The following is a 26579-nucleotide window of genomic DNA, read 5'->3' as shown; positions in this document are numbered from 1 at the left end:
CGTAGACCTGCAGGTCCCGCTGTAGCTAGCAACAAGGTGTGGGGTGTCAATCCCAATATAGATCTATACACAATTATCACGCTCTCCCTACAAGAGACTATGGTTATAACTTACAAGAATTTTAACTCATACTCTAAGAGTACAATGAAGACGTGTCTCACAATTTACGATAACGAGTTTATGTGTAGTATGTTTAGTGATGCATAACTATGCTTCTTATGTTCCATCTTGTATGTTTGTAATGCTAGAGGAATCTTACCATATAGAGAGTACCTTCTATTATTTAATTGTAACTTAATATAAAACATATGTAAAATATGAAGTCATCAAAGACAAACACTTTGCTCAACATGCTACAAAGTGTTATGAAAGTTGTAAGCTGTGAACTAGTTTTTAACCTTTTCTGCACTGTTTTAGAAAAATAATAGAAAATTCATATGAAGTCGAAAACCAAATCCATAAACTCTCAGATTTTAGAAAATGTGTCTAGTTTGTGCATGGATTTTATTATGATTTTTAGAAGTCTCTAACTTGTGTGAAAATGTTCATATTCACTGACTGGTGCGGATTCATTTCTGAAATGATAGGCCGTTTTGTAAAAATCACCATAAATTGTGGAAAATTCATATGGAGATGTGCAAGTAGGCATTTTAAAGGTATAAACCTGAACTACTTGCATATGAAACAGTTTTGAAAGATATTAAGTTTAAGATAGTCAAGACAATCCGTGAATAGGACTCAACTTTTCTGTGAGAAGCTGGTGTATGAGTTTGAATTATATTAAGGTGTGTTAACTTGTATTCCCCCCACCCCCCTAAAACTTGAAGAAAACATGAAAATGTAAGGGTATGAATACACCTTGAGTGATTTTCTTAGATGAATGCTGAAGAGAAAGGGTTCCTAAGTCAAGATCACCTGGTAGAAGCTTGGAGAGTTGAAGATCTAAGAACAATTATGGTGACCTTTGTTATGAGAGATTCATAATCTGGGTGAAGGAGTGAAAAATGTTCAATGTAGGATGAGAATACTTACTGAATGAGGGTGAAAAGCTCAAAAGCAGCCTTGGAGTCTCGAGTTCTTAGAGAGGGAAACGAGAGAGAAGTGTTTGTTTCTTGGTGAGAGTGTGAGTAAAGTGGAAGGAGAGATGGAGGTTTCCAACTTTTGATCAAGTTACCAGTTGGAGGAGAGGTGTGAGAGGACAAATAGTTGACTAGGTATGGATGAATAGTGACTGAGGGTTGTCCTATATGGGTATGGGGGTTAGCTTGAGTCACACTTCATGGAAAAATCAACACTCTAACTCAATATCTCACCCACTAGATATTATTCTTATGCTGAAATTTCCCCCAAAACGTGATTAAAATATGAATATATATGGTCTTATATGTCAAAATATAAGTTTGGGTGAAAATCCCACGCGAAAATCATGAAAAACGAGCTTAAAACGCAAAAGTGGTTGAAAATCGGGAGAAGGATGCGAACTTGCGAGGGTTCCGGAGTCAAAATCACCATTCCGGAGTGAAAGGTGGATGTTCCGAAGTCTCTTCTACTATTCAGGAGCGGGTCAACAGCTTCCGGAGTGGATTCATGGCTTTCGAGGTGCGAGGCTTGTCCCGGCGAAGTTCTCCTGCCATCTTCGAGATGGTCCGAAGCAAGGAGTTCCGAAGACACTTTCCGGAGTGAAGGAGTCCGAAGCTGAAGGGGATGCGAAATTGTCCGGTTCCGGACCAAGAGGGTTTTAGACTAAGAGGGTTCCGAACCAAGAGGGTTCCGTTGGGTTTTCTCCTTTGGTTTTGGGTTGTTTTTGACTGAGGAAGATACATAGAGAGATTTGGGAGAGATTTCACATACTTGGAGAGATTCGGGAGAGATTTCACATACTTGGAGAGATTTCACATACTTGGAGAGATTTGTGAGAGACTTCACATACTTAGAGAGATTTGGGAAAGATTTCACGTATTTAGAGAGATTCAGGAGAGATTTCATATGCTTGGAGAGATTCAGGAGAGATTTCACATACTTGGAGAGATTCGGGAGATATTTCATATACTTGGAGAGATTCGAGAGAGATTTCACATACTTGGAGAGATTTGGGAGAGATTTCACATACTTGGAGAGATTTAGGAGAGATTTCACATACTTGGAGAGATTCAGGAGAGATTTCACATACTTGGAGAGATTCAAGAGAGATTTCACATACTTGGAGAGATTTAGGAGAGATTTCACATACTTGGAGAGATTTGAGAGAGATATAGATACAATAGGAGAGATTGAGAGAGACTTTGTCGGGGGCCTTTATTAATGTTTTTATTCGTAGATCGAAGACCGTAGGCTTAGTTACATCCCATTTTTACTGTTATACACCCCTGAAGGGCACGTAATAGTGTTTTATAGAGTTGTTACTTCCCTCAATCTGATTAGGTTTTAGAATTTTAAACATTTGAAACTTTCAAGTGTTACTTTGCATTAAGATTTATAGTTACACATTAATAAACATATAGAAATCCCTAACATATTAGCACTAGTTGAGTTGACCAGTTTGACTTTCTTTGACTTTGACTTGACCAGAAAGTGACGGTCGTCACATAAAGTTCTCCAAGTGTGAGTTCTGGTTGCGTGAGGTGTAGTTTCTAAGGTGCCTTGTCAACCATAATGGTATTCTAGTCGATCCGGCCATGGTCGAGGCCACAATGCAGTAGGAGGTTTTGAGGTCTCCATCTGAGATTTGGAGTTTCCTTGGTCATGTTGGTTACTATCGAAGATTTATCTAGAATTTTTCCAAGATAGTTGTTACTTTGACTTGGTTGACAAATAAGACAGTTACATTTCGTTAGGGGCCTAAGCAACATGCAACTTTTGAGACCTTGAGACAGTGGTTGTGCGAGGCATAGATTTTGACCATGCCGGAGGGTGCTGAGGATTTTGTGGATTATTGTGATACGTCGATCACGGGTTTGGGAGCAATATTGATGCAGAGGGGTTGTGTGATCGCTTACGCCTTGAGGCAGTTAAAGCCACATGAGGCGAATTATTCGACTCATGACTTGGATCTGGGGGTTGTGTTTTTCGATCACAAGAGCCTAAGGTACCTAATGGATCAGTCGAATCTGAATACAAGGTAGTGCTAGTGGTTAGATGTGGTGAAGGATTGTGATTATGAAATCCTTTGTCACCCATGGAATGCCAATGTGGTGGCCGATGCTCTCAGCCGCAAGGCGGTCGCGGCTCCGATTAGAGACATATGTTTGAGGATGACCGTGATTACTCCACTGTTGGAGCGGATTCGGGAGGCTCCGATCGAAGCTATGAAGGAAGAGCACCAGAAGAGTGAGCGTATTGTGGGTCTGGTAGCTTCCAGTGATTATGATAGTCGTGCATTGTTGACCCTACATCGACGGGTTTGGTTTCCATATTGGGGTGGTGTGCGCCAGGTTCTAATGGAGGAGGCACATAAGTCTAGGTTCTCCATTCATCCCAAGGTAACGAAAATATATAGGGATCTTCATCCTGATTATTGGTGGCCCTGCATGAAGTGGGATGGGGCTTGGCATGTAGAGTGTTGCTTGATTTGTAGGAAAGTCGGGACCGAGTATCAGTGACCGCACAACAAAATGTAGTCGTTGGAGATCCCCATATGGTAGTGGGAAGATATTACCATGGATTTCATCACAAAGTTACCCCAGACTGTGCATGAAGTGGATTCGATTTGTCCCATCGTGGATTGGTTAACCAAGAGCGCACATTTCATTCCGATTAAGGAGAGTATTTTTGCAGAGAAATTGGTCGAGATTTATATCAAGGAGGTTGTGGCACGTCATGGGGTTCCGATTTTGGTGGATTCTGACAGAGATGTTCGGTTTACTTCCAGGTTTGGAAGAGGTTCGATGACGAGTTGGGTACTAGTCTCATTTTTAGCACAACATTCCATCCAAAAACCAATGGTCAGAGCAAGTAGACTATTCAGACCTTGGAGGATTTGTTGCGGGCATGTGTTTTGGAATTTGGTGGGAGTTGGGATACGTATCTTCCGTTAGCGGAATTTTCATATAATAACAGTTATCACGCCAACATTAATCAACCTCCTTTTGATTGATTCCACAATGCTACCGTTGGATGATATTCAAGTGGATGACCGTATGAATTATATTGAAAGACCGGTGACGATTTTTGATCGGAAGACGTAAGAATTGAGGAACAAGGTTGTGGAGTTTTTGAAGGTGTAATGACAACACCGTCAGGGTTCAGAGTGGATTTGGGAGCTGAAAGATGAGATTAGGGAGCACTCTATAGAGTTACTTGGTGCAACGGACTTCGAGGATGAATTCTGATTCAAGTGGGGAGAATTGTAACACTTGGGAAATTTGTATGTTTCATATGTAATCCTTCCTTTTTAAAAGTATTTCATTTTGGTCCTTGAGCTAGTACACGGGGCGTACAGGGTGGTATGCTTAGCGTATTAGCCAGGATTTAGATCGCGACCTTGGACCACATACGATGGGCGTATGTGGAGTATGAACAACGTACACATGGATTAATAAAACCCTAATTTTAGGGTGTTGCGCCATATATAAACCTTGTGACAGCCTCTCTAGGTTATGTTTAGACAGCCTCGATCCCCTTTTGTCCAGAAAATCGAACTCTAAGTGAGATCTTGAGAGTTTGAGCCTTAAAGTGTGATTTTTGGGTGCTTGTGAAGGAGAAGAAGAAGTGAACCATTTATAGTTGTGCTTTGAGCTTGAAGATCTGCGATTTGTTCTTTATTTTCTTTCCCTGTGAGGTAAAAAGCTTCGATCTTGCTAATCTATGATGCTATTGTTGGATTAATGTCTAACTCCATAACTATATTTGGTAAGACTTGACCCGACCCGGCATGGTCCATTTGGGTTGCATACCATCATGCACTTGAATGAGAGAAATAAGACACTTATGGTTATTAATATATTATAAGTTCTAGTATATTAATGATAAGAATAATAAGATTATTTAATTAGTATTGATCAAGAATTAATCTAGGATTAATTAAGTGATCAAAAGAAGACTAATTAAATATATGGGTTGATTGTGTAAATCATCCATACTTGTATAGTGGGCTAATGCTCCATGGATAATCAAATCTATAAGGTTTAGATTTGAGGTTTTAATCATTTGGTCAAGGAAATATATGAATTTCATGTTGGAATGGCTCAACATAAGGAAATTCTGTATATGGGTCCATTATTTGCGTTCTAAAATTCGATTATGATTACGGCATCCCTTTTCATAATCTGAATTATGAGAACTTGGCAAATTGAAATGGAAATATTATAGCAAAAGACTGGTTTAGTCTTTATGTGAGACATCATGAATCGTGTCCCATATGCTTCGGATATAGGATCGATTACATGTGCTATATTCATCCGTTATAAAATTTTCCAAATGCCTGGGGCATTAAGAAGGGAAAAGGTTTAGAACTGGATATGACTAAAAGGATTAAACAATTGTCGAGGACAATCTAAGGTTTACCAAAGATTGGTTGCTCAAGGACAATTGGAAGTATAGTGATAATTCTAGAAGGACCATATTGACATAATCTGTAAGGAGGCAACTCTTGTTCAGAAGTGATAGTCAAAATGGAATCTGGAAATGTTTCAAAGTTAGAATTTTCAATCTGTGTAAGATTAAGGAAACTTAATGCAAGAAGGATATTTCCAAGGCGTTGATCTCCTTTGGAATACTCTGTAATGATTGTTGCCAAGTCTTTCTGACTTTGTGCATAATCGTTACAAGAGGATCAATGCATATAAGTTTAGAATCTAACAGATTTCTGTAAATGGCATGAATTTGGAATTCTCGCATTTGCAGTAAGGATTTGGGAGTGTGAAAAGAGAATCATTGAAGTTATGTTCAATTGATCTAGTTCACAAAGTAAAGATCATAGACAAACATAGTATGCATACTTGGTGTGTGGCATGACTAGTGTTTAAGAAAACATAGTGTACATGCTTGGAGCATGGGACAACTATTGTTTTAAATTCAAGAATAAAGTTGATAGCTGAAACAGTGTACAATGAATAATGTGTAATCATATGGTGATAAATAAAAGGTGTTTTATTTATGTTCAAAGGGTTGATACCATATTGGATTCAATTATTATTGTGTTTCACTTTGCATGTTTTGACTTCCCGAATAAACTGGGTTATTCTTCCGGAATGACTAAGTTATTCAAACCATCCACAGTCGGTCATATTTTGGAAGTAGATATGAATTAAGACTGTCATGATGGGTTGTAGAGGTCTAAGGTGTTGGACAAGGCTACAACAATCATGAGTGCTCATAAGTTCTGAGTATTGGATTCAACCCGCGCTCATTGGAATCACTTCATGGATTTTATCACGAGTGATCATGAGACGATAATATCTTATATTCTTCAAACCTAGAGATATGAGTTGTTACTATGAGTTGATAGTACATTGATTGCACGAAACCGCATTTGGTAACTCTGTGCTATAAAACGTGCCTTTGTGTATGATTCAACAAGTAGTAGAACAAGCCATATGAGTCGAAGTTTATCCGTTCCTTTTACCTTCGGGATAAAAGCGATATCTGTGGGCCCCTCGATGATTTGATGATGACAAATGGAAGTGCTCGGCCGGGCCAAGACTGATTTGATTTGTTCAATTAGTTAGTCGTCATAAATCGGAAATCGGGAAACAACAAATGGACAGAGAGAATGATTATAATCCATGTCTCAGTCCATATGATATCTAGAATGGAGGAATATATGATCCCTTATCTAATGGACAAGTCACTGACAAAGGTCAGAGTTCATCTACAAGGTCAGAGTTCGACAGAAGCTTTTGAGAGCTACGATTGCCAGTTGGTTCCTGAAGTCATACGCAATAATAGTTTTAGACTTATCCAAGTGGGAGACTGTTGGATTAATGTCTAAGTCCATAACTATATTTGGTAAGACTTGACCCGACCCGGCATGGTCCATTTGGGTTGCATACCATCATGCACTTGAATGAGAGAAATAAGACACTTATGGTTATTAATATATTATAAGTTCTAGTATATTAATGATAAGAATAATAAGATTATTTAATTAGTATTGATCAAGAATTAATCTAGGATTAATTAAGTGATCAAAAGAAGACTAATTAAATATATGGGTTGATTGTGTAAATCATCCATACTTGTATAGTGGGCTAATGCTCCATGGATAATCAAGTTGGGCTAAAACCCATAGGATGGTCCATGGATGCTCCATGGTGTATTTGTACCCATGGATCCAAGGAAATGGAAAGCCATGACAATTAAGAGTTTACCCTAATTGTGTAACTATATAAGCATCTTATTATTGAGGAAAAATCGGCCACTAGAGATAGTGAAGAAAGGGCTAGCCGATTTTGATGAGTGTAGAATTCTCTCAAGTCATTCCAAGTGTTTTGATGATTGTGATTCCATTTGAGGTGTCACACTTGGGGCACTAAGCACTCAAGCTTCATGAAGACTTACTACACCAAAAAGGTATGTATTCTATCCTACTATATCCATTGTTTTATATGCTAGATTAGGATAATACCTTGGAAGTTCTTATTTGCATGTATAATAGAGAAAACATAGATCCAAGGTATTTAGGGTTGCATGTACACTTAGGAAGTGTTAGAATGCTCAAAACCCAACAGTGGTATCAGAGCCACGGGTTGTTTTCTGTTATATTGATGCAAATATTTTATTTTCAAAGTTGGAAAAAAAAAACATGAAGTTTGTCAAATTTTAAAATAATTACTTGTTCTTGTGAAAAACTAATTATTTGTAAAATTTGAATAATTTGCTTTATGAGTTGAATTAGGTCAAATTTAATAAAAGATAAAATAATATGATTATTTTATTAGTTTTAAAAGTTTGATCTAAAAAGTTTTATTTTTTTTTTGAAACCTCCATAAGTTATGGATTTGAAAAGGTTTTAAAAAAAAAAATTGATTCAAAGTTTTTTTGGAATTACAAAATTTGGTGTTAATGTTTTAAAGGATTACATAACTTAAGAATAAGTTATGGATCACCAAAAGTTTTTTGTGTTATCTTGTTTTATGAGTGAATTTGGATTAATGATGAAAATTATGTGATAGTTGGTTTTAATCCAAATTAATCTAAGAATTGATTCTAAAATGTGTTTTTGTAACTTGTCCTCAAGTTATATGAAAAGTCACATTTAAGAATCATAAAACTCATAAAAATTGGCAAAGGTTACAAAATGAAGAGTCTAGTTCTAATTAAATGGTTTTATGACTCCATAACTTGTCCTCAAGTTATGGAGGACCAAGAGTCTCTTCATTTAATAAAATAAAAATAAAATAAAAAAAGGTGTAACCTTAATTAATTCCATAAGTTATAAAATAAAGAAAAGTTAATTCTTTTATTAGTTTAAAGTATTCCATAACTTGTCCGCAAGTTATGGAACTTGAAGAGTTTTTGGATTAAAACTACTTTAAACACATAAGTTATGGAATTAATTAGTTTTGAATAGTTTCAAAACTTGCCCTCAAGTTTTGGAATTTGTAAAGTTTTCTCTAATGAATACTTTAATTCCAAGTTAGCCCTTAGAATTTTAAAAGTTAAAATTCAACCCTTATACTTTATAATATTATAAGTTAATAATATATATATATATATATATATATATATATATATATATATATATATATATATATATATATATATATATATATATATATATGTATAAGAGTAAAGTCAGTCTTACCGCTAGTACGCCTCATTCACGAAGCCGGTCTATAAGGTGGGTATAAGGTTGTTGCCTATAAAATGGCAACTTAATGGGTGTCCACTCTCACCCACCGCTTGCTTGACCGGTGGAGGGTCGTTAGCCGAACGGGTTTGAGAGGACTATAATTCTCCCTTCATTAAAAGTATTAATGAAAATACTAAGTAACTAAACTTTTAATAATACCCAATCTTAGTTACTTAGGAAAAATGTGAATAAGGTGCTAACCCATGAAATTACACTTTACACTTTGTCTAAGTCGTTAGTGGAGCGTGTGTGGTTAACCGGCACACTAACTTGGACTTAACAAGGTAGGTAAAGGGTGACTTAATATTTATCATAGTATCGATGGAGCGTGTGTGGTTAACCGGCACATCGATTGAGGGGTAATTTATTAAGGGTACCAAGTGATTTGCATGGTTACTTCACACCTTGTTTTGTGATCCTCGACATCCCAGTCACAAAACCTGAAGGGCACACTCGAGATTGAAACATGCCTTTGAAAAGTTCAATGAATCTCAAAGATCTAGGAGTTTCAAAACCAATTAAAACCTAATTATACATTTCGTTTATCTTGGTGGAAATTGGTGAATCGTCATTCACCTACCTTCAAATATTCTATAGCTTGGATTACGACATACCTCTTCTAAGTTATAAAATAGTTTGTTGGGTTCTAGCCTTAATATTTCATATTGGGTGTTATATTAAGGACTTTAAATCAACTATCTTGAATATCTCCCAAAAGATGTCTGGTTTAGACACCTATGATCTTCCCAAATCTCTTGAAACAAGGTTTCCTAATGAAGATGATGTCCCATGGATATCATACTTCTTTCTCCTCCTCCAACTATTCTCCCTAACCCACAAGTTCTTGAAAAGTTTAAGGTCACTCAAGCCCTATTGGCAAGGCAAGGTCTAGGTGTGATCACATCTTGGAGATGTAGTCACATATTGACAAGCCGGGAGAGTTGGGTGTCAAAGTCTTGAGAAAGTTGGTGGTTCAATCACTTTCTAAGTCACATAGTGAGTTCCTTTGGGACACCTATGAAACAGACTATGACAAGACCCTTAATGATCTTATCTATTTGCTAAGATCAACTTCCTAAAACTTTATGGACATTGACAATGATGACATTGGATATCCAGTAAAGCATTCTCTTCCCAATGGAAATGGATCGGCTATAGTCAACTCGGTTGACCAAATGGTAAAGAGAAAAGCTAAGTCTGTGATAGTCCTGTGTACCATTATCAAAGGGTCCATATGTTTGTATTGCCAAAGAAAGGGCATTGGTTGCGAAGCTGCCAAATTTACCTAAGGATGTTAAAGTCAATAAGTTTGACTCTACTTCAGGTAAAATCCACTATCTAACTCTGTTAAGTTTCTATTCTGAGATTCTTGATACATGATGTGACCGGGTCGCATGGTGATGGTTTAAGAATCAAAGGAATGTGAAGAAACTTAAAGGAAGAATATGCTGAATCTGATCGCATAGATGGATTTCTATCGCATAGTTTGAAAAATCGGATTCTTGAGCTACTTCTTAGGAGTTATGAGATATTGCTTAGGAATAGATAACAACAAGTTTTCATATGGATTGTAAGGATAGTTTTTCCGCAAAGTTTTAAAATAAAAGAAAAATTTTTGATTTTATTTATTTTAAAATATCCTTACAATGGCATTTGAGGAAAAATTGTTGCTTATATAATTCCGTTAAGAGCAAGAGTGGAAATATGAAATTGATTCTTTCATTTGTGGTAATGTCTAAATTTACCAAATAAGGAAAGATTCTCATCATCCAAGGTTCAATTGGACCGGAACTTGGAATCATGCAAGTTGTATAGCATGATGAATGAGAACTTTCAAGTTTTGGAAAATTAAGACTAATTACTTGTTCACATGGATGTGTGAGTCAAGTAAAGGACTTAGGGATCGAGTACACATTCTTGTGCACTGATTAAGTCCACCACTAAAGATCGTTAAGAAGAATCAAATTAGGCAGAAGGATAAAAGTTTCTCATATCTGAAAAGATGGGAGAGTACTTTAGTATCAGTTTTGAGATCATCTTAATGATTAAGAAACCATATCAAAATTAGTTCTCTAAGGAAATCTTAGTGCATTCTTATGACTAAGAAGAGGAACTTGAATTGTTGAAATGGTTAAATCAAGAAGATGAGTCATACTTCGTTCCAATACAAGTCTTAGAGTCATACTCCAAGATTGTCATTTGAGTGACATGTCTTAAAGAAGGTTTAAAACACTTGTCAAATGTAAGAGTAAAAGTTTTCTACTCTTGTACATTTGAAATTGGTAAGTTGTGATGTTTTGGATAAAACAAAGACCAACTTAGGCCAATTGTGTGAAGTGTTTGTCTTGATTAGAATCCACACTATCTCTTGGATATTTGACAAGGGAGTCTTATAGGTCAAGAGGTCAGTGGGAGTCTTAAAAGTCTTGAAAGTCTCAAGAACTAATCAAGAATAAAACCTAAAGTTCTTCACTAGCACACAACTTGAGGTTCATAACCTATCGTGTTGACATATTCTGTGCCCATTCCAGTTAAAGTTGGTTTTGCATATGAGTTCTTAGAGTTCTCAATTTGTTGCACAACAACTTGGAAGCAATGGTAGGCCCTTGAGCTGCCAGGTGGCAAGAAATTAAGATTGAGTTCAGTCCATATGAGTTTGGATTTGTCATTATCCTTTTCTTGTGACTATGATTTTGACAATTCACATGGATAAGAACACATACACCATTAAATCTAAGTGTCATAAGGTTTCTCTCTGATTCATGAAAATGATGGTGAGGAAACACTTTCACTAAGTAGATTTTAGCTAGATAGCAATTGTGATATTTGCATTCTCAAAGTCGTTAGTGGAGCGCGTGTGGTTAACCGGCACACTAATTTGGACTTGTGAGAAGTGGCAAAAAGGTCTAAACATTATGATTACGGCATCCCTCTTCATAATTTTTTAGATACACAAGTGTGCTATCTAAGGGAAGGTGTATGATTTTGATACAGCTTTATCAAAACAATCTAGCATCAGAAATCTGAACTTTGGTAAGAAAGTCAATGAAGTATTGATTTCTAGAAGTCCAGCTGATTTCTGAGTACATGTCAAAGCTAGTGGGAGCATAAGTGTTATGCTATTAATCATCATGTTAGTGGGAGCATGATAATTATGATAAGTATTGCAAGTTAGCAATGTTAATTATAGAAAACAAAAGTTTCAATTGGGAAAGAGTTGTTTTGCTATAATTAAGGGAGAGGAAATTATACTTCATATCAAATCTATAAGGTTTAGATTTGAGGTTTTAATCATTTGGTCAAGGAAATATATGAATTTCATGTTGGAATGGCTCAACATAAGGAAATTCTGTATATGGGTCCATTATTTGCGTTCTAAAATTCGATTATGATTACGGCATCCCTTTTCATAATCTGAATTATGAGAACTTGGCAAATTGAAATGGAAATATTATAGCAAAAGACTGGTTTAGTCTTTATGTGAGACATCATGAATCGTGTCCCATATGCTTCGGATATAGGATCGATTACATGTGCTATATTCATCCGTTCTAAAATTTTCCAAATGCCTGGGGCATTAAGAAGGGAAAAGGTTTAGAACTGGATATGACTAAAAGGATTAAACAATTGTCGAGGACAATCTAAGGTTTACCAAAGATTGGTTGCTCAAGGACAATTGGAAGTATAGTGATAATTCTAGAAGGACCATATTGACATAATCTGTAAGGAGGCAACTCTTGTTCAGAAGTGATAGTCAAAATGGAATCTGGAAATGTTTCAAAGTTAGAATTTTCAATCTGTGTAAGATTAAGGAAACTTAATGCAAGAAGGATATTTCCAAGGCGTTGATCTCCTTTGGAATACTCTGTAATGATTGTTGCCAAGTCTTTCTGACTTTGTGCATAATCGTTACAAGAGGATCAATGCATATAAGTTTAGAATCTAACAGATTTCTGTAAATGGCATGAATTTGGAATTCTCGCATTTGCAGTAAGGATTTGGGAGTGTGAAAAGAGAATCATTGAAGTTATGTTCAATTGATCTAGTTCACAAAGTAAAGATCATAGACAAACATAGTATGCATACTTGGTGTGTGGCATGACTAGTGTTTAAGAAAACATAGTGTACATGCTTGGAGCATGGGACAACTATTGTTTTAAATTCAAGAATAAAGTTGATAGCTGAAACAGTGTACAATGAATAATGTGTAATCATATGGTGATAAATAAAAGGTGTTTTATTTATGTTCAAAGGGTTGATACCATATTGGATTCAATTATTATTGTGTTTCACTTTGCATGTTTTGACTTCCCGAATAAACTGGGTTATTCTTCCGGAATGACTAAGTTATTCAAACCATCCACAGTCGGTCATATTTTGGAAGTAGATATGAATTAAGACTGTCATGATGGGTTGTAGAGGTCTAAGGTGTTGGACAAGGCTACAACAATCATGAGTGCTCATAAGTTCTGAGTATTGGATTCAACCCGCGCTCATTGGAATCACTTCATGGATTTTATCACGAGTGATCATGAGACGATAATATCTTATATTCTTCAAACCTAGAGATATGAGTTGTTACTATGAGTTGATAGTACATTGATTGCACGAAACCGCATTTGGTAACTCTGTGCTATAAAACGTGCCTTTGTGTATGATTCAACAAGTAGTAGAACAAGCCATATGAGTCGAAGTTTATCCGTTCCTTTTACCTTCGGGATAAAAGCGATATCTGTGGGCCCCTCGATGATTTGATGATGACAAATGGAAGTGCTCGGCCGGGCCAAGACTGATTTGATTTGTTCAATTAGTTAGTCGTCATAAATCGGAAATCGGGAAACAACAAATGGACAGAGAGAATGATTATAATCCATGTCTCAGTCCATATGATATCTAGAATGGAGGAATATATGATCCCTTATCTAATGGACAAGTCACTGACAAAGGTCAGAGTTCATCTACAAGGTCAGAGTTCGACAGAAGCTTTTGAGAGCTACGATTGCCAGTTGGTTCCTGAAGTCATACGCAATAATAGTTTTAGACTTATCCAAGTGGGAGACTGTTGGATTAATGTCTAAGTCCATAACTATATTTGGTAAGACTTGACCCGACCCGGCATGGTCCATTTGGGTTGCATACCATCATGCACTTGAATGAGAGAAATAAGAAACTTATGGTTATTAATATATTATAAGTTCTAGTATATTAATGATAAGAATAATAAGATTATTTAATTAGTATTGATCAAGAATTAATCTAGGATTAATTAAGTGATCAAAAGAAGACTAATTAAATATATGGGTTGATTGTGTAAATCATCCATACTTGTATAGTGGGCTAATGCTCCATGGATAATCAAGTTGGGCTAAAACCCATAGGATGGTCCATGGATGCTCCATGGTGTATTTGTACCCATGGATCCAAGGAAATGGAAAGCCATGACAATTAAGAGTTTACCCTAATTGTGTAACTATATAAGCATCTTATTATTGAGGAAAAATCGGCCACTAGAGATAGTGAAGAAAGGGCTAGCCGATTTTGATGAGTGTAGAATTCTCTCAAGTCATTCCAAGTGTTTTGATGATTGTGATTCCATTTGAGGTGTCACACTTGGGGCACTAAGCACTCAAGCTTCATGAAGACTTACTACACCAAAAAGGTATGTATTCTATCCTACTATATCCATTGTTTTATATGCTAGATTAGGATAATACCTTGGAAGTTCTTATTTGCATGTATAATAGAGAAAACATAGATCCAAGGTATTTAGGGTTGCATGTACACTTAGGAAGTGTTAGAATGCTCAAAACCCAACAGTGGTATCAGAGCCACGGGTTGTTTTCTGTTATATTGATGCAAATATTTTATTTTCAAAGTTGGAAAAAAAAAACATGAAGTTTGTCAAATTTTAAAATAATTACTTGTTCTTGTGAAAAACTAATTATTTGTAAAATTTGAATAATTTGCTTTATGAGTTGAATTAGGTCAAATTTAATAAAAGATAAAATAATATGATTATTTTATTAGTTTTAAAAGTTTGATCTAAAAAGTTTTATTTTTTTTTTGAAACCTCCATAAGTTATGGATTTGAAAAGGTTTTAAAAAAAAAAATTGATTCAAAGTTTTTTTGGAATTACAAAATTTGGTGTTAATGTTTTAAAGGATTACATAACTTAAGAATAAGTTATGGATCACCAAAAGTTTTTTGTGTTATCTTGTTTTATGAGTGAATTTGGATTAATGATGAAAATTATGTGATAGTTGGTTTTAATCCAAATTAATCTAAGAATTGATTCTAAAATGTGTTTTTGTAACTTGTCCTCAAGTTATATGAAAAGTCACATTTAAGAATCATAAAACTCATAAAAATTGGCAAAGGTTACAAAATGAAGAGTCTAGTTCTAATTAAATGGTTTTATGACTCCATAACTTGTCCTCAAGTTATGGAGGACCAAGAGTCTCTTCATTTAATAAAATAAAAATAAAATAAAAAAAGGTGTAACCTTAATTAATTCCATAAGTTATAAAATAAAGAAAAGTTAATTCTTTTATTAGTTTAAAGTATTCCATAACTTGTCCGCAAGTTATGGAACTTGAAGAGTTTTTGGATTAAAACTACTTTAAACACATAAGTTATGGAATTAATTAGTTTTGAATAGTTTCAAAACTTGCCCTCAAGTTTTGGAATTTGTAAAGTTTTCTCTAATGAATACTTTAATTCCAAGTTAGCCCTTAGAATTTTAAAAGTTAAAATTCAACCCTTATACTTTATAATATTATAAGTTAATAATATATATATATATATATATATATATATATATATATATATATATATATATATATATATATATATATATATATATATATATATATGTATAAGAGTAAAGTCAGTCTTACCGCTAGTACGCCTCATTCACGAAGCCGGTCTATAAGGTGGGTATAAGGTTGTTGCCTATAAAATGGCAACTTAATGGGTGTCCACTCTCACCCACCGCTTGCTTGACCGGTGGAGGGTCGTTAGCCGAACGGGTTTGAGAGGACTATAATTCTCCCTTCATTAAAAGTATTAATGAAAATACTAAGTAACTAAACTTTTAATAATACCCAATCTTAGTTACTTAGGAAAAATGTGAATAAGGTGCTAACCCATGAAATTACACTTTACACTTTGTCTAAGTCGTTAGTGGAGCGTGTGTGGTTAACCGGCACACTAACTTGGACTTAACAAGGTAGGTAAAGGGTGACTTAATATTTATCATAGTATCGATGGAGCGTGTGTGGTTAACCGGCACATCGATTGAGGGGTAATTTATTAAGGGTACCAAGTGATTTGCATGGTTACTTCACACCTTGTTTTGTGATCCTCGACATCCCAGTCACAAAACCTGAAGGGCACACTCGAGATTGAAACATGCCTTTGAAAAGTTCAATGAATCTCAAAGATCTAGGAGTTTCAAAACCAATTAAAACCTAATTATACATTTCGTTTATCTTGGTGGAAATTGGTGAATCGTCATTCACCTACCTTCAAATATTCTATAGCTTGGATTACGACATACCTCTTCTAAGTTATAAAATAGTTTGTTGGGTTCTAGCCTTAATATTTCATATTGGGTGTTATATTAAGGACTTTAAATCAACTATCTTGAATATCTCCCAAAAGATGTCTGGTTTAGACACCTATGATCTTCCCAAATCTCTTGAAACAAGGTTTCCTAATGAAGATGATGTCCCATGGATATCATACTTCTTTCTCCTCCTCCAACTATTCTCCCTAACCCACAAGTTCTTGAAAAGTTTAAGGTCACTCAAGCCCTATTGGCAAGGCAAGGTCTAGGTGTGATCACATCTTGGAGATGTAGTCACATATTGACAAGCCGGGAGAGTTGGGTGTCAAAGTCTTGAGAAAGTTGGTGGTTCAATCACTTTCTAAGTCACATAGTGAGTTCCTTTGGGACACCTATGAAACAGACTATGACAAGACCCTTAATGATCTTATCTATTTGCTAAGATCAACTTCCTAAAACTTTATGGACATTGACAATGATGACATTGGATATCCAGTAAAGCATTCTCTTCCCAATGGAAATGGATCGGCTATAGTCAACTCGGTTGACCAAATGGTAAAGAGAAAAGCTAAGTCTGTGATAGTCCTGTGTACCATTATCAAAGGGTCCATATGTTTGTATTGCCAAAGAAAGGGCATTGGTTGCGAAGCTGCCAAATTTACCTAAGGATGTTAAAGTCAATAAGTTTGACTCTACTTCAGGTAAAATCCACTATCTAACTCTGTTAAGTTTCTATTCTGAGATTCTTGATACATGATGTGACCGGGTCGCATGGTGATGGTTTAAGAATCAAAGGAATGTGAAGAAACTTAAAGGAAGAATATGCTGAATCTGATCGCATAGATGGATTTCTATCGCATAGTTTGAAAAATCGGATTCTTGAGCTACTTCTTAGGAGTTATGAGATATTGCTTAGGAATAGATAACAACAAGTTTTCATATGGATTGTAAGGATAGTTTTTCCGCAAAGTTTTAAAATAAAAGAAAAATTTTTGATTTTATTTATTTTAAAATATCCTTACAATGGCATTTGAGGAAAAATTGTTGCTTATATAATTCCGTTAAGAGCAAGAGTGGAAATATGAAATTGATTCTTTCATTTGTGGTAATGTCTAAATTTACCAAATAAGGAAAGATTCTCATCATCCAAGGTTCAATTGGACCGGAACTTGGAATCATGCAAGTTGTATAGCATGATGAATGAGAACTTTCAAGTTTTGGAAAATTAAGACTAATTACTTGTTCACATGGATGTGTGAGTCAAGTAAAGGACTTAGGGATCGAGTACACATTCTTGTGCACTGATTAAGTCCACCACTAAAGATCGTTAAGAAGAATCAAATTAGGCAGAAGGATAAAAGTTTCTCATATCTGAAAAGATGGGAGAGTACTTTAGTATCAGTTTTGAGATCATCTTAATGATTAAGAAACCATATCAAAATTAGTTCTCTAAGGAAATCTTAGTGCATTCTTATGACTAAGAAGAGGAACTTGAATTGTTGAAATGGTTAAATCAAGAAGATGAGTCATACTTCGTTCCAATACAAGTCTTAGAGTCATACTCCAAGATTGTCATTTGAGTGACATGTCTTAAAGAAGGTTTAAAACACTTGTCAAATGTAAGAGTAAAAGTTTTCTACTCTTGTACATTTGAAATTGGTAAGTTGTGATGTTTTGGATAAAACAAAGACCAACTTAGGCCAATTGTGTGAAGTGTTTGTCTTGATTAGAATCCACACTATCTCTTGGATATTTGACAAGGGAGTCTTATAGGTCAAGAGGTCAGTGGGAGTCTTAAAAGTCTTGAAAGTCTCAAGAACTAATCAAGAATAAAACCTAAAGTTCTTCACTAGCACACAACTTGAGGTTCATAACCTATCGTGTTGACATATTCTGTGCCCATTCCAGTTAAAGTTGGTTTTGCATATGAGTTCTTAGAGTTCTCAATTTGTTGCACAACAACTTGGAAGCAATGGTAGGCCCTTGAGCTGCCAGGTGGCAAGAAATTAAGATTGAGTTCAGTCCATATGAGTTTGGATTTGTCATTATCCTTTTCTTGTGACTATGATTTTGACAATTCACATGGATAAGAACACATACACCATTAAATCTAAGTGTCATAAGGTTTCTCTCTGATTCATGAAAATGATGGTGAGGAAACACTTTCACTAAGTAGATTTTAGCTAGATAGCAATTGTGATATTTGCATTCTCAAAGTCGTTAGTGGAGCGCGTGTGGTTAACCGGCACACTAATTTGGACTTGTGAGAAGTGGCAAAAAGGTCTAAACATTATGATTACGGCATCCCTCTTCATAATTTTTTAGATACACAAGTGTGCTATCTAAGGGAAGGTGTATGATTTTGATACAGCTTTATCAAAACAATCTAGCATCAGAAATCTGAACTTTGGTAAGAAAGTCAATGAAGTATTGATTTCTAGAAGTCCAGCTGATTTCTGAGTACATGTCAAAGCTAGTGGGAGCATAAGTGTTATGCTATTAATCATCATGTTAGTGGGAGCATGATAATTATGATAAGTATTGCAAGTTAGCAATGTTAATTATAGAAAACAAAAGTTTCAATTGGGAAAGAGTTGTTTTGCTATAATTAAGGGAGAGGAAATTATACTTCATATCAAATCTATAAGGTTTAGATTTGAGGTTTTAATCATTTGGTCAAGGAAATATATGAATTTCATGTTGGAATGGCTCAACATAAGGAAATTCTGTATATGGGTCCATTATTTGCGTTCTAAAATTCGATTATGATTACGGCATCCCTTTTCATAATCTGAATTATGAGAACTTGGCAAATTGAAATGGAAATATTATAGCAAAAGACTGGTTTAGTCTTTATGTGAGACATCATGAATCGTGTCCCATATGCTTCGGATATAGGATCGATTACATGTGCTATATTCATCCGTTCTAAAATTTTCCAAATGCCTGGGGCATTAAGAAGGGAAAAGGTTTAGAACTGGATATGACTAAAAGGATTAAACAATTGTCGAGGACAATCTAAGGTTTACCAAAGATTGGTTGCTCAAGGACAATTGGAAGTATAGTGATAATTCTAGAAGGACCATATTGACATAATCTGTAAGGAGGCAACTCTTGTTCAGAAGTGATAGTCAAAATGGAATCTGGAAATGTTTCAAAGTTAGAATTTTCAATCTGTGTAAGATTAAGGAAACTTAATGCAAGAAGGATATTTCCAAGGCGTTGATCTCCTTTGGAATACTCTGTAATGATTGTTGCCAAGTCTTTCTGACTTTGTGCATAATCGTTACAAGAGGATCAATGCATATAAGTTTAGAATCTAACAGATTTCTGTAAATGGCATGAATTTGGAATTCTCGCATTTGCAGTAAGGATTTGGGAGTGTGAAAAGAGAATCATTGAAGTTATGTTCAATTGATCTAGTTCACAAAGTAAAGATCATAGACAAACATAGTATGCATACTTGGTGTGTGGCATGACTAGTGTTTAAGAAAACATAGTGTACATGCTTGGAGCATGGGACAACTATTGTTTTAAATTCAAGAATAAAGTTGATAGCTGAAACAGTGTACAATGAATAATGTGTAATCATATGGTGATAAATAAAAGGTGTTTTATTTATGTTCAAAGGGTTGATACCATATTGGATTCAATTATTATTGTGTTTCACTTTGCATGTTTTGACTTCCCGAATAAACTGGGTTATTCTTCCGGAATGACTAAGTTATTCAAACCATCCACAGTCGGTCATATTTTGGAAGTAGATATGAATTAAGACTGTCATGATGGGTTGTAGAGGTCTAAGGTGTTGGACAAGGCTACAACAATCATGAGTGCTCATAAGTTCTGAGTATTGGATTCAACCCGCGCTCATTGGAATCACTTCATGGATTTTATCACGAGTGATCATGAGACGATAATATCTTATATTCTTCAAACCTAGAGATATGAGTTGTTACTATGAGTTGATAGTACATTGATTGCACGAAACCGCATTTGGTAACTCTGTGCTATAAAACGTGCCTTTGTGTATGATTCAACAAGTAGTAGAACAAGCCATATGAGTCGAAGTTTATCCGTTCCTTTTACCTTCGGGATAAAAGCGATATCTGTGGGCCCCTCGATGATTTGATGATGACAAATGGAAGTGCTCGGCCGGGCCAAGACTGATTTGATTTGTTCAATTAGTTAGTCGTCATAAATCGGAAATCGGGAAACAACAAATGGACAGAGAGAATGATTATAATCCATGTCTCAGTCCATATGATATCTAGAATGGAGGAATATATGATCCCTTATCTAATGGACAAGTCACTGACAAAGGTCAGAGTTCATCTACAAGGTCAGAGTTCGACAGAAGCTTTTGAGAGCTACGATTGCCAGTTGGTTCCTGAAGTCATACGCAATAATAGTTTTAGACTTATCCAAGTGGGAGACTGTTGGATTAATGTCTAAGTCCATAACTATATTTGGTAAGACTTGACCCGACCCGGCATGGTCCATTTGGGTTGCATACCATCATGCACTTGAATGAGAGAAATAAGACACTTATGGTTATTAATATATTATAAGTTCTAGTATATTAATGATAAGAATAATAAGATTATTTAATTAGTATTGATCAAGAATTAATCTAGGATTAATTAAGTGATCAAAAGAAGACTAATTAAATATATGAGTTGATTGTGTAAATCATCCATACTTGTATAGTGGGCTAATGCTCCATGGATAATCAAGTTGGGCTAAAACCCATAGGATGGTCCATGGATGCTCCATGGTGTATTTGTACCCATGGATCCAAGGAAATGGAAAGCCATGACAATTAAGAGTTTACCCTAATTGTGTAACTATATAAGCATCTTATTATTGAGGAAAAATCGGCCACTAGAGATAGTGAAGAAAGGGCTAGCCGATTTTGATGAGTGTAGAATTCTCTCAAGTCATTCCAAGTGTTTTGATGATTGTGATTCCATTTGAGGTGTCACACTTGGGGCACTAAGCACTCAAGCTTCATGAAGACTTACTACACCAAAAAGGTATGTATTCTATCCTACTATATCCATTGTTTTATATGCTAGATTAGGATAATACCTTGGAAGTTCTTATTTGCATGTATAATAGAGAAAACATAGATCCAAGGTATTTAGGGTTGCATGTACACTTAGGAAGTGTTAGAATGCTCAAAACCCAACAGCTATATCTAGTTTGGTGCCATTTTTGTGCTTTTTGAGTCGATGGTGTGGTTTTTGAGCCTCTTGATTCACTCTAGAAGTGATTGATGGTAGATCTAGGGTCCTTTCGGTCCCTTTTGTCTATAAAAATACAATCTTTATGGTATTTGTGGTATTATGCATGTGTTAAGTCATTTTTAAGCTCTTTTGAGCTCTAAGAGCCTCATTAAGCCATGCATGCACGTAAAGTTGGCAAAATTATATGATAAACCACCTTAAGGAAGTCAGATCTAAGTGTTGGAGTGAAGCCTTAACCGTTTAACAACTAACTGAGAAAGTTGGCAAAGTTAGGTGGAGTATGCTAGGCGTACAAGCAAGTATGCTACGTGTACAAGCCCTAAAGCGAGTACGCCCTACGTACTCAGCAGTGGGCTTCAGACATGTGGGCTCCTCAGTGTTGGGCCATATTCAGACTCTAAATGATTAGGGCCTTTTGTTTCATAAACATATTATTTTGAGGTGAGGATATTTTATTGGATCTTGGTTGAAAGCCCATAAAGGGGTTTGACCCAATTTGGAGAATTGGGCCATATTGGGGCCTTGGATGATTATTTTTGAATTTAGGCCTTTTGGACACTTAGATTGGGCCTTGTCCTTGGGCTAATTTAAGGAAAGGGTAAAAAGGTCTTCTATCCTAGTTTGGATTCTTAGTGTGTGTCGGGATCCAATTATTAATTAGATGTTATTTTGGGATAGCGTGGAGATTTTAGCAGGCCACCTGCCAGAGATCTTTCCGTGAGATTCAGCAGTGCGAGGTGATTTTCCTCACCATGTTTAGCGGGTCTACAACACCAATGTTAGCCCATGATCAGTTATGCCAGGATACTAGATGTCTGTGTGACTCTTGTATGTATATATGCTTATATGACTTGTGTGTTAGGCGGGGTCCGTTATACTCAGTAGGCGAGGCCCGTTATGCGAGTATGGGCGGAGCTTGTTACACTCATTGGGTGGGGCCTATTATGTGTTTATTTATGTATGGTATGTGGTATTTTGGGGAACTCACTAAGTTTTGTGCTTACGATTTTCAATTTATGTTCCAGGTACTTTAGGATCGAAAGGAAAGTGCCCGAGATGATTGCAGAGCACACACCACCTTTTTCTGCATTTTCAGAATTACTCTGATATGTTTCGATGTATTGACATACTTGATCTTTTTGGTATTGTATGACAATGTTTGGATTAATGTTTTATTAAATCAAAAATGAAATTTTTAGGTCTTACTTTTGGGACGTTACATAATGGCTCACATCCAAAATCCTAAAACATTAGGAACGAATAGGAAAAAGGAGGGAGGATAGTGAAATATGAATTTTTTCCTTGAGATAGCTAGGATTGGATTTTGCAAACCTAAGAGGTCCTATTTACAGCTGGTAGATCTCCAGGATAAACCCTAATTTGAATAATTAAATATTAAAATTTAATCCATTCAAAGCAGTTATCCTTATTAGTTACTTGGATGATTCCATTACCCTTCTAGACCTCCTAGAAACTTTCTACCTTTAGGAAGGCTCTAGAATTGCAATCAATGCTCAATTATGAACAATTACAAATTTAACCCTTGCATCTTTAATTAATTTTAAGTAATCCAACATCAATTTCCAATTAATTCAAAACAATTTCTAATCAATTTATCAATCATATAATAAATTAAAAATCATTTTATCACTCATAATAAATCGTTTCTAGCTATTTCTAGTTATTGAGGGCAACCTCAAAAGGACTTTGCTTTTATTCCATAAAGGTATACCAATTTAGTTATAACCTTAGACACCTAGTCCAACATGAATAACACTATTAATGGTTTTTTTAGAGGCACCACCATCGATATCATAAGAGTCATATACATGAATAGAGGATTCATTTTCATCACTACCACCCTCATTACTCCCTCCATCCTTGTCATTTCTCATACTATCATCAATAAGGTAACTCAAAATCGTTAGAACCTAAATCCCTAGTAAGAATCCGACCTTCAACAAAGTCGGGCAATCAAAATTGTAGATGGCTCCCATATGACAATTATAATAAAATGTTTGGAAGGATAACGTTATATATAGATAATGGAAATAAATATGAAAGTACCTGGCCTTCGAACATACAAGGCCAAAATAACACCCATCCGGATCAAATGAGGGCTCATACTGACTTGCCCTAGCACCACCTCAGGGAATTTTTTCATGGACATATTTAGTCGATAAATCTTAGCTATGACTTGCCCTTAGTTAAAAGTCCTGGCAGTGAACTCGACGAGTCACATGAAGATGGTCGTGAACTCGACGAGTTGGATGAACAACTCGGCGAGTCCGATGAAGATTGCCATAAACTCGATGAGTTGAAGAACAACTCGGCGAGTCGGATGAGTTTTCTCTTGGATATGTATGAGTGTGCATCCGTCGAGTTACAAGGATGGAACTCGACGAGTGGCCTTAAAGTTTGATCGAGAATAAAAGGAACTCGACGAGTCACTCCGATGACTTGACGAGCTGGAATGTACTTCAGGGAACTCAGCAAGTAGCCAAGGGTACTCAGCGAGTTAAGGTCAACATGGACTGTTGACATTGACTGAGGACTTTGAATTTGACCAAGGATTGACTAGTGGGTTATGGAGTACCTTATAAGGTTAAGGACTTATGAGTATGTTGTACTATGATAATAGGTGGTGGAGCCTGTGTCAAGTGATTCGAGAGTTGGAGTTTACCTTTCGTGTCGACATCTGCGAGGTGAGTTATCCTCACTATATCGATAGGGTCTACGGCACCAAGGTCGGCCCTCTAGTTGTTATTGTTATGGTATGCTAAATGTGGTTATGATCTGTTAGATCGGAATCGGGGTAGACAGTATGTTATGCTCTTATGATCCGTAGGGATTGGTATGTTAGTGACCTGCTAGGTCGGTACTCTAGTTACAGGAGTATTCTTTGATTGATGATCAGTGTGACATACATCTCTGATGTTTGTATATGCTTGTATATGATAGTTTGCGCACATGGTTATTTGCTTGTGGTTAGGTTGAGGTGGTCCTGCTTTGTGTTGAAGGCCAATATACCCTATGAGCGGTCCGGGGAGACTGTAGGCCCACGTGGCGGACCAGTCATGCCGAAGGCTCGGGATAGATTCAGACAGACTCTACGCCCAGTAGGGCAGTCCAGTCAGGCCGATGGCCCAGTATGCATGTTGATTGATAGATTATTACTGATATGGTATTGTCAATGTGGTATTGGTATTTTGGGGGTAGCTCACTAAGCCGCTCCTCATCCTGAGGTTATGATTTTTGGGACACTCTGATGGAAAATGAGTTGAAAACATTTTGTAAACAATGCTATTTGGTTTTATATATGATTGAAAAAGTTTAAATTTGGTGTAAAAATTATGGATATTTCAGAATAACAATCGTTAACAAACCAAGGGAATAGGTGGGTACACGGGCATCTAAGCTCGTGTAACCAACGTCATATATTTTGATACCAACGCCAACTAAGAGCACATTTAAGTTCAATTATTAAAAATGGTTTAGCAACTATCTTTCACAATTAGGCTGGGGGATTATTGGTGTATGGGGATCAACCCACACACAAAGACAACACGACACCTTTAAGAACAAACTAGCCTTAAGTAATAAGCCCAAATAATTAGCAGACGGTAGTTCGTAACAAGGAAAATTGACCTGACGAGCTAGAAAACAATATATTATAACAATAAAATCATCCGTACAAATCCTCAGACAATATATCAGGAAACACGGAAAAGGAAATCTTGACATCCCCATTTTCACTGTTAGAAAATACCTTTTTACTTATGTTTATTTTTTAAAAACAGAGTATTCTTTAGATAGCGGAATTTGTCCTGTAAAAAGTATTTCTGAAAAAATACTTTCCACTGATTATTAAAACTTGGGATGTCATAACCGATACAAGAAGCATAAGCATAAATGCAATCATTGCTAGCCTACAACATCTAATGGCCTATATTTCCTCGAATGTCTCATCATTTCAAAACATCAAATACCTTCGTATCGGTACCTGTCATATAAAGAAACCGAGTGGGTCAGGTTGGGAAACCTGATGTGTATATAGGGTGTAACATCCCGAAATATCAAGAGTAGAGTTGAAGGGCTAAAAGAGTAAATTGGGAAAGAACGAATCGGCGAGTCCATGGGTGGACTCGGCGAGTAGAGTCGCGACTTGGTCGCGTGTTAAGTAGCCGACTTGGCGAGTCTGTGAGATGGACTCGACGAGTAGGTGCTGAGTGGAGAAAACCCTAATTCTCGGGGTTGAGCCCTATATAAAGAACATTATGTTTCCTCCCCAGCCTCCTTATCATCCCTTGAGTTCCAGAAATCCTAATTTCGTGGAGAAACCCCATTGTTGAGCAAATTGGAGCTTGGAGAGGTGGTTGTTGAAGAGATCTTAAAGAAGAAGAGGCTTGGATCAAAGGGCTTTGCAAGGATTCAGGATAATCTTCTCTTGGAGCTTCCTTTTGAGGTATCATTCAATTGTTTAAGCTGCTATTGTCTAGATTCTTCATTTTGGGGGTGTTAGAGATCATATCTTTTGGTGTTTTGGAGTTTAGAGGTTAGATCTAAGGTTGCTACCTCAGATCTGAAATGGAGAAGGGTTGGAATGCCTGAAAGTCCCTGTGTTGAGTGTTGGGTGAAGCTATCATGTCCCAAACCTTAGCCCTAATGTGCAAAATGCATAGATCTCTTTGGATTCACGTAAAGTTTGCCACTTTACGTGATAGATGAGTTGTAGGAGGCTAGATCTATGTTTTGGATCAATTGCATGGCCTGGAATGCTTCTGTATGGATTCAGACCGGTGGTACTCGGCGAGTCACATGGGTGGACTCGACGAGTTACTTGAAGATGAGCTGGAACTCGACGAGTTGGAAGAACAACTCGGCGAGTTGGAGGAAGATGGCCTGGAACTCGGCGCGTTGTATGAACAACTCGGCGAGTAGGTTGAAGATATCCTTAGACTCGGCGAGTCT

The sequence above is a fragment of the Lactuca sativa genome, chromosome 8 (genome assembly GCF_002870075.4).
Source record: "Lactuca sativa cultivar Salinas chromosome 8, Lsat_Salinas_v11, whole genome shotgun sequence".
Lineage (NCBI taxonomy): Eukaryota > Viridiplantae > Streptophyta > Magnoliopsida > Asterales > Asteraceae > Lactuca > Lactuca sativa.
The sequence above is the reverse complement of the archived record's forward strand: the minus strand, read 5'-3'. Positions refer to the sequence as shown.